This window comes from Syngnathus scovelli, chromosome 16 (genome assembly GCF_024217435.2).
Source record: "Syngnathus scovelli strain Florida chromosome 16, RoL_Ssco_1.2, whole genome shotgun sequence".
Classification (NCBI taxonomy): Eukaryota; Metazoa; Chordata; class Actinopteri; order Syngnathiformes; family Syngnathidae; genus Syngnathus; species Syngnathus scovelli.
Window position 1 is genome coordinate 13,418,104 of NC_090862.1, and position 9,801 is coordinate 13,427,904.

Genomic DNA, 9,801 nt, shown 5'->3' on the forward strand with positions numbered 1-9,801 from the left:
TGGCGTCCTGAGTGGAGCGGTTTTGCCGGTCGGCAAACTGGAACGGGTCAAATAATGGGGGGAGTCTGGAAACGATGTGATCTTTAAGCAGCCGTTCGAAGCACTTCATCATGACCGGAGTCAGTGCAACAGGCCGGTAATCATTAAGTCAAGTTTGAGTTTCTTCGGCACCGGAATGATGGAGGCAATCTTAAAGCACGCTGGCACTGTGGCTTGGCCCAGCGAGGTGTTAAAAATGTCTGTGATGACCCCAGCCAGCTGACTTGCACATTCCCTGAACACACGCCCAGGAATGTTGTCGGGGCCAGGGGCCTTACGGGAGTTGACTCTCCTCAGGGTCTTCAACACATCGGCGGAGTCAAGGCAGAGTACCTCCTCTTCCTGATGGGGGACAGTTTTAACTGCTGGAGTGCCGTTTAGTGCCTCGAACCTCCCAAAGAAGTTATTTAGACCATTTAGAAAGTCAGCATCAACTTCACCCACCGGGGGGGGAGGGTGAGTTGTAGTCTGTAATCGCCCGTATGCCTTGCCACATACTCCTGGTGTTGTTGGCGTCGTGGAAACGATCCTGAATTTTTCGACTGTGGTCTCGCTTCGCTACCCTGATGGCACGGTTCAAGTTGGCTCTCGCTGTCCTCAGTGTCTCCTTGTCGCCAGACTTGAAGGCAGAGTTCCGCGCTCGTAGCGTTTGACGTACCTCCTCAGTCATCCAGGGTCGTTGGTTGCCCCGGGTGATGATATTCTTAGTGGTGCTGACGTCCTCGGTGCATTTGTTGACGTAGGCTGACACAGTCATGGCACACGCATGTCAAATCTACATCGGGGAAACTGGGAGGGAGGGAGGGAGGGAGGGCGGGAGGGCGGGAGGGAGGCAAGCAGGGAGGCAGGCAGGCAGGGAGGCAGGCAGGGAGGCAGGCAGGGAAGCAGGCAGGGAAGCAGGCAGGGAGGAAGGCAGTGTCTGTCTGTTGAGGTTTTCACCTTGTTCTTCTCCTGCTGAAGTTCTAACTGGACGTCCATCAGTTTGGCTCTCAGCTCGTCATTGGCGGCCTGAAAGGCGTCCGTTCGCTCCGCCTTGACCCGCCCTGCCGGAGCTCGTTTGGACATCTCTTACTCGAGTCTCGCCCGGTCGTCAGTCAGAGATCACAACATTTGTACCTGGAGAGCACAAACGCAGCGCTGTTTTCCACTGGCTTCGGACTCAACTTCAATCGGTACCGTAACGTACAACATCATAAACATAGATCTAGCTTGACTTATTCATTGAATAAATGCATTTGGTTCTTCAAAACTGCATCACGCAACATAGCGTGACCGAGACGGCCGTTATCCACCTGCGTGAAGTTATTTGGTGAAATGAATGAGATGTTTAAGACACCATCGTTCTGTCTCTATGTAGATGAAGGGAAATAATCGATTGCTGAAGGTCCAAAGGTGTTGTGATAAACAAATAAACATATTAGTGACATATTTGTGATAAACATATTAGGCAGGATAATCACATATGTTAACTTGACTGCCCACACTGTATTTATTTATGGTTATTTGTTAAATCGAGTACTGTTAGACATGAAACAGGAAGTGTTTAACATAAATGGACGACGAAAGGGGTACTCACCATTGTAGCTCCTGCTGGTCAATGATACGAGCCTCTTCTTGCAGTGGAAAACATACAGCCAACAAACACCGTGGAACCTAAAGGAAGGAAATTAAACATTAACATTTAGCCTCAACCAACATTCACAGATACAACGCAACGCAAACTACACAAACATAAATCTTTTAAAACACAATGAGTTGTACTTACCGTGTACGCTCTAGACGGTCCACTTGCAAGCAGAAAATAAAGATATTTCTGTTGATAATCGTCGTGTTTGTATCCGTTGTCTCGCTCAAGGCCATTGCGCCCACAGATTTGAATTTTGGCCAGAGTTCAGCCTATTGACGTCATTTCCGCGGTGTAATACCCGCATATCTGAAACGGCAAAGTTAAGAGTAGAGTTAAATAAAGTTTTTAATCAACGCAATAATTTACAAACGTTGACCAGTCGAAATAATCGTCGAAATTTGGCGTCTGTGGCTGGAAGCAGACGCCGAGTTCGACGTTCCTCCCAAATGCCACACTGCCTCGCTTTTCAGGCCAACAAAAAAACATATTTTTCAAAACAATGAGTTGTAATTACCTTGTACGCTCTAGACGGTCAAGTTGCAAGCTGAAAACAAAAATATTTGTCTTGTTAGTCGTCGTGTTACTAACCGCTGTGTCTTGTTTGCCAGCATTGCCGCTTTCCTACTTCCTGTTGCAAGCCACGCCCACGGATTATAATTTTGCCATGAGTTCCGCCTATTGACGTCATGTCCGCGTCGCATGACTGCGACGTAATATTATCTAAAACTGTTTGTGCGGCATGGTGTTGTTCTGTGCGGTATTGCGTTATTCTGTGCGGCGTCGTGTTGTTCTGTGCGGCGACGTGTTGTTCAGTGCGGCATGTTGTTGTTCAGTGCGGCATGTTGTTGTTCAGTGCGGCATGGTGTTGTTCAGTGCGGCATGGTGTTGTTAAGTGCGGCATGGTGTTGTTCAGTGCGGCATGGTGTTGTTCAGTGCGGCATGGTGTTGTTCAGTGCGGGATGGTGTTGTTCAGTGCGGCATGGTGTTGTTCAGTGCGGCATGGTGTTGTTCAGTGCGGCATGGTGTTGTTCAGTGCGGCATGGTGTTGTTCAGTGCGGCATAATATTGTTCAGTGCGGCGTAATGTTGTTCAGTGGGGCATGGTGTTGTTCAGTGCGGCATGGTGTTGTTCAGTGCGACATGATGTTGTTCAGTGCGGCATAATGTTGTTCAGTGCGGCATAATGTTGTTCAGTGCGGCATAATGTTGTTCAGTGCGGGATGGTGTTGTTCAGTGCGGCATGGTGTTGTTCAGTGCGGCATGGTGTTGTTCAGTGCGGCATGGTGTTGTTCAGTGCGGCATGGTGTTGTTCAGTGCGGCATGGTGTTGTTCAGTGCGGCATGGTGTTGTTCAGTGCGGCATGGTGTTGTTCAGTGCGGCATGGTGTTGTTCAGTGCGGCATGGTGTTGTTCAGTGCGGCATGGTGTTCAGTGCGGCATAATGTTGTTCAGTGCGGCATAATGTTGTTCAGTGCGGCATGGTGTTGTTCAGTGCGGCATAATGTTGTTCAGTGCGGCATAATGTTGTTCAGTGCGGTATATTGTTGTTCAGTGGGGCATAATGTTGTTCAGTGCGGCATGGTGTTGTTCAGTGCGGGATGGTGTTGTTCAGTGCGGGATGGTGTTGTTCAGTGCGGCATGGTGTTGTTCAGTGCGGCATGGTGTTGTTCAGTGCGGCATGGTGTTGTTCAGTGCGGCATGGTGTTGTTCAGTGCGGCATGGTGTTGTTCAGTGCGGCATGGTGTTGTTCAGTGCGGCATGGTGTAGTTCAGTGCGGCATGGTGTTGTTCAGTGCGGCATGGTGTAGTTCAGTGCGGCATGGTGTTGTTCAGTGCGGGATGGTGTTGTTCAGTGCGGCATGGTGTTGTTCAGTGCGGCATGGTGTTGTTCAGTGCGACATGATGTTGTTCAGTGCGGCATAATGTTGTTCAGTGCGGCATAATGTTGTTCAGTGCGGCATAATGTTGTTCAGTGCGGCATGGTGTTGTTTAGTGCGGGATGGTGTTGTTCAGTGCGGCATGGTGTTGTTCAGTGCGGCATGGTGTTGTTCAGTGCGGCATGGTGTTGTTCAGTGCGGCATGGTGTTGTTCAGTGCGGCAGGGTGTTGTTCAGTGCGGCATGGTGTTGTTCAGTGCGGCGTCGTGTTGTTCAGTGCGGCGTCGTGTTGTTCAGTGCAGCATGGTGTTGTTCAGTGCGGAATGGTGTTGTTCAGTGCGGCATGGTGTTGTTCAGTGCGGCATGGTGTTGTTAAGTGCGGCATGGTGTTGTTCAGTGCGGCGTAATGTTGTTCAGTGGGGCATGGTGTTGTTCAGTGCGGCATGGTGTTGTTCAGTGCGGCATGGTGTTGTTCAGTGCGGCATGGTGCTGTTCAGTGCGGCATGGTGCTGTTCAGTGCGGCATGGTGCTGTTCAGTGCGGCATGGTGCTGTTCAGTGCGGCATGGTGTTGTTCAGTGCGGCATGGTGTTGTTCAGTGCGGCATGGTGTTGTTCAGTGCGGCATGGTGTTGTTCAGTGCGGCATGGTGTTGTTCAGTGCGGCATGGTGTTGTTCAGTGCGGCATGGTGTTGTTCAGTGCGGCATGGTGTTGTTCAGTGCGGCATAATGTTGTTCAGTGCGGCATAATGTTGTTCAGTGCGGCATAATGTTGTTCAGTGCGGCATAATGTTGTTCAGTGCGGCATAATGTTGTTCAGTGCGGCATAATGTTGTTCAGTGCGGGATGGTGTTGTTCAGTGCGGCATGGTGTTGTTCAGTGCGGCATGGTGTTGTTCAGTGCGGCATGGTGTTGTTCAGTGCGGCATGGTGTTGTTCAGTGCGGCATGGTGTTGTTCAGTGCGGCATGGTGTTGTTCAGTGCGGCATGGTGTTGTTCAGTGCGGGATGGTGTTGTTCAGTGCGGGATGGTGTTGTTCAGTGCGGCATGGTGTTCAGTGCGGCATAATGTTGTTCAGTGCGGCATAATGTTGTTCAGTGCGGCATGGTGTTGTTCAGTGCGGCATAATGTTGTTCAGTGCGGCATAATGTTGTTCAGTGCGGTATAATGTTGTTCAGTGCTGCATGGTGTTGTTCAGTGCTGCATGGTGTTGTTCAGTGCGGCATGGTGTTGTTCAGTGCGGCATGGTGTTGTTCAGTGCGGCATGGTGTTGTTCAGTGCGGCATGGTGTTGTTCAGTGCGGCATGGTGTTGTTCAGTGCGGCATGGTGTTGTTCAGTGCGGCATGGTGTTGTTCAGTGCGGCATGGTGTTGTTCAGTGCGGCATGGTGTTGTTCAGTGCGGCATGGTGTTGTTCAGTGCGGCATGGTGTTGTTCAGTGCGGCATGGTGTTGTTCAGTGCGGCATGGTGTTGTTCAGTGCGGGATGGTGTTGTTCAGTGCGGCATGGTGTTGTTCAGTGCGGCATGGTGTTGTTCAGTGCGGCATGGTGTTGTTCAGTGCGACATGATGTTGTTCAGTGCGGCATAATGTTGTTCAGTGCGGCATAATGTTGTTCAGTGCGGCATAATGTTGTTCAGTGCGGCATGGTGTTGTTTAGTGTGGGATGGTGTTGTTCAGTGCGGCATGGTGTTGTTCAGTGCGGCATGGTGTTGTTCAGTGCGGCATGGTGTTGTTCAGTGCGGCATGGTGTTGTTCAGTGCGGCATGGTGTTGTTCAGTGCGGCATGGTGTTGTTCAGTGCGGCATGGTGTTGTTCAGTGCGGCATGGTGTTGTTCAGTGCGGCATGGTGTTTTTCAGTGCGGCATAATGTTGTTCAGTGCGGCATAATGTTGTTCAGTGCGGCATAATGTTGTTCAGTGCGGCATGGTGTTGTTCAGTGCGGCATGGTGTTGTTCAGTGCGGCATGGTGTTGTTCAGTGCGGCATGGTGTTGTTCAGTGCGGCATGGTGTTGTTCAGTGCGGCATGGTGTTGTTCAGTGCGGGATGGTGTTGTTCAGTGCGGGATGGTGTTGTTCAGTGCGGGATGGTGTTGTTCAGTGCGGCATGGTGTTCAGTGCGGCATAATGTTGTTCAGTGCGGCATGGTGTTGTTCAGTGCGGCATGGTGTTGTTCAGTGCGGCATAATGTTGTTCAGTGCGGCATAATGTTGTTCAGTGCGGCACCTAGCACCTAGAAGGTAAATAAATAGGAAGGAAGGACTCACCGGTGACGTCGTCGCCCACGTCCAAGCGTTGTACTTTGTATTTTCATCCTTCTGACAGTGGAAAACATATATAGCCAACAAACACCGTGGAACCTAAACGAATGAAAGAAAACTATCATTTGGCCACAACCAACATTCACAGATACAACACAATGTGACGTGCGGTGTTGAGGTTAAAGGTTGAGTGAAGGGCCCTCGTTTTAAACTACTTTTTTGAAAAGGAGTGGGAACAAGTAAGACGTATTTAATTTATTTATTGGGAAGTAGTAAGACTTATTAAATTTATTTAATCTACTTTTCTTCCCAGGCAAAATTTGACGTGCTGCAATTCCAAATTTCCAAAGTGAATGAAGGAATGAAATCCTTTAAATTATGATTTTGTATAAATACTAGGCATAAACACAAAATCTACGGCACAAAATGGGCAGACTTTACTTGTTTGAAAAGGACTGGTTACAAGACAGACTTTTTTAATTTATTTAATGGGAAGAAGACTTATTTAGTTTAATTGATCTATTTTTGTTCCCTGGCAAAATTCGATTTGCTGCAATTCCAAATTTCCAAAGTGAATGAAGGAATGAAGTCGTTTAAATTATGATTTTGTATAAATACTAGGCATAGACACAAAATCTACGGCACAAAACGGGCAGACTTTACTTGTTTGAAGAGGACTGGTTGCAAGACAGACTTTTCTGATTTATTTAATGGGAAGAAGACTTATTTAGTTTATTTAATCTCTTTTTGTTGCCTGGCAAAATTGGATTTGCTGAAATTGTATTTTGCCAAATCTTGACTTGAGACCTGATAGGAAGTATTAAACGCTCAGTTAAATCGATACAAGTTGGTAATAAGAGCGAGTAATGTTGGTTGAAGCGATGAATGAAGGTTAAAAGCAATTTAAATTATGACTTTGTATAAATACTAGATATTAACAGACCATCTACTGCGCAAAATGGGCAGAGTTTACTTGTTTGAGAAGGAGTGGCTTATTTAAGTCTAAGATTTATTTAATCTGTTTGTTCCCAGGCAAAATTGGATGTGATGCAATTCCAAATTTCACCACATGATGGTGCCAAATTTTGACTTCATAGGACATATTCAACACTTAACTATTATGTTCAAGGTAATCAGATTTGTTTATTATTCTAATGGCCTTTTCAAAACTATTCTGGATTACTACTTTGGATCTATTCTACATTACTTGGCAACAACATACTCTGTAACAGATTAGGCAGTATAATCACATATGTTAACTTGAGAGTGCCCACACTCAATCTACTTATCGTGATGTGTTAAATCAATTACTGTTAGACATTATTATTCTGATAATCTACCAAATCTTTGAATTGAAGAATTTGTGATTTAATTAATAGCTTGTTGTTATGTTCAGGGTAATCAGACTTGTATATAATTCTAATGGCCTTCTTTTGAAAACTATTCTGAATTACAACTTTGGATCTTATATTACTTTGCAACAATATACTCGGTGACAGATTAGGCAGTATAATCACATATGTTAACTTCAGTGCCCACACTGTATTTATTTATGGTTATTTGTTAAATCAAGTACTGTTAGACATGAAATAGGAAGTGTTTAACATAAATGTTATGGCTACTCACCGTTGTAGCTCGCTCCTGGTCAATGATACGAGCCTCTTCTTGCAGTGGAAAACTTGCAGCCAACAAACACCGTGGAACCTAAAGGAATGAAATTAAACATTAACATTTCGCCTGGACCAATATTCACACGTACAACGCAACGCGGCTACACTTCTGCTAGCGCCTCAGCTACACGTTGCTATTACAAACGTAAATCTCTTTAAACACAATGAGTGTTACTTACCGTGTACGCTGTAGACGGTCCAGTTGCAAGCAGAAAATAAAGATATTTCTGTTGATATTCGTCGTTGCTCAGTGGCTCACGGCCATCGCGCCAACAGATTTGAATTTTGGTGGAAGGTCAGCCAATTACGTCATATCCGCGGCACATGACTGCGACGTAATACCCGCTTATCTGAAACGGCAGTTAAAAGTAGAGTTACATCAAGTTTTCTTTTTTAATCAACGCAATCATTTACAACCGTTGACCAGAAAGAATCGTCGAAATTCGACGTTCCCCCCAAACGCCACACTCACTCGCTTTTCAGGGCAACAAAAGTACTTCTTTTTAAAAACGATGAGTTGTACTTACCGTGTACGCTCTGGACGGTCCAGTTGCAAGCAGAAAATAAAAATATTTCTCTCGTTAGTCGTATGTTACCATCCGCTGTGTCTTTGTCAACATCGCCATTTTCCTACTTCCTGTTGCGAGCCACGCCCACGGATTTAAATTCTGGCGGAAGAGCCCGCCCATTGGCGTCGTTTTCGCGTATAGCAAATCCGATTGGTTGGGAAGGGGGCGCGGTTATGCAGCCGAGGGGTCCTGTGATCGGTGGGATGTAAAGTAGGCGTCGACGTCACGTCCGCGTCACGTGACCACGACGTGGCAGACGTCATATAGCAACCGCTGTTTTGTTTAGTAGACTTACAGTTGTTATGCATTGACATAATGGCGCACACTCCAAATAGATTTAAATAAATTAAATAATTCTTCTGCCCACTCCCTTTTAAACAAGTTAACTCTCCCCGCGGATTTGAATTCCGGCGGAAGTTCTTACAGTTGTTATGCGTTGACATAATGGCGCACTGGTTAGCATGTCCACCTCTTAAGCATGATGTTGCGGGTTCGACGCCTGATCAATGTTAGCATGGAGTGAGCTGAAGTGCATGGCGCTGAAGATTTGAATCTTTGAAATGCGCTGAGGTCTGACGTATCAGGCAGAATGGTTTGCCATCACGTTCAACAAAAAATAGAAACTTTCCCACTCTGATAAAAACGTCCTGTGTTCATCTACATATTTTCGTTTTGCTGTGCATCTTTTCCCTGCCATTTCGAGAGCCCAATTGACACTAATAGTTTACTGGAATGTGTTTGCCCATCCTACTTTGTGGAATTTCACCACATGCGCTTTTGACGAAAATACTAAATTGAACTCAAGTGAAGCCAACACGCACAACCCCCCCCCCCCCCCCACACACACACACACACACCTACACACACACACACAAATGTTGATATGAACATAAAAGAGCCGCATGCGGTTCGGGAGTTGCGGCTTGGCCAAACCTGTACTATACAACTTTATTTGTGTAAAATTTTCACAACAGCTGTCACACAAACAAAGCGGGAAAAACCGAAGACGTGCGTGTTCCGCCCACGCTGGATTTATTTGCACCTTTGAAAAGACACCGTATTGCCGCAGATGTGGCAAAGAGTACTTTTGGGCATCTGAGACGGAAGGATGTCCAAAGCATCACGTCACCTGCTCTGGTAGGAATGGTGGTGGGACGTTGAGGTCAACCGCTTTGGGGTTGGCTGAATCTTTGGTCGCAGGATGCCACACACTTGAAGACAGAAGCAGAAAAGCAGAGCTAAATGCAAAATGTACTCACCGGTGACTCCAATTTTTTCCCCCCCTGAAGAAATGGATGGACGGGTGGCCCCGGCTGGCCGGTGGGACTCTTGTTATTCTGACCCTTTTTAGTGCGCGTTTGGGGCAACAACCGTTTTTTGTGGCGCTCTCTTCTGGTTCAAGAGTGCCCTGCATGTGAATTTGCCTTTCCTGCCTTCTGATTGGATGAGCGCCGGTGTGACGCGGTGCCTCTGTCACCGTGGCGGGGGGTATACGTCGGCATCGGAGCGTCTGCCAACGTCTGAGACCGGCTGGCAGTGTATCGGAGGTGTCGAGTGCGGTGCCGCTGGAGCTCACTCACCAGCTGGTGTTAGGGCCACAGAATGAAGGCCAAGGAGAAGACTAGAAAGAGAAACAGAAACTTCTCCTCCAATTGTTTGATTTGTCTCTTGTGAGCTTCGATGAATTCTTTCAGCTCTTTGTTCCTCTAGGACGGACAAATGGAAAGTAGCCTTCAAAAGCCAGTAAGCGTGCAAGTAAGTGCCGGGCT

The 9,801-nt window shown here is 47.0% G+C and overlaps 1 long non-coding RNA gene across 1 annotated transcript; it reads right to left on the reverse strand.

The window, feature by feature from the left end:
* Positions 1-1,809: 1,809 nt before the first annotated feature.
* LOC125983446 (uncharacterized) lies at positions 1,810-8,094 on the reverse strand. The gene is made up of 6 exons (XR_007486706.2): positions 7,991-8,094; positions 7,643-7,813; positions 7,420-7,497; positions 5,800-5,892; positions 2,181-2,210; positions 1,810-1,972 (listed from the first exon to the last, which is right to left on the reverse strand). It is a non-coding gene; the product is annotated as an uncharacterized lncRNA (long non-coding RNA).
* Between the last annotated feature and the right edge of the window lie 1,707 nt (positions 8,095-9,801).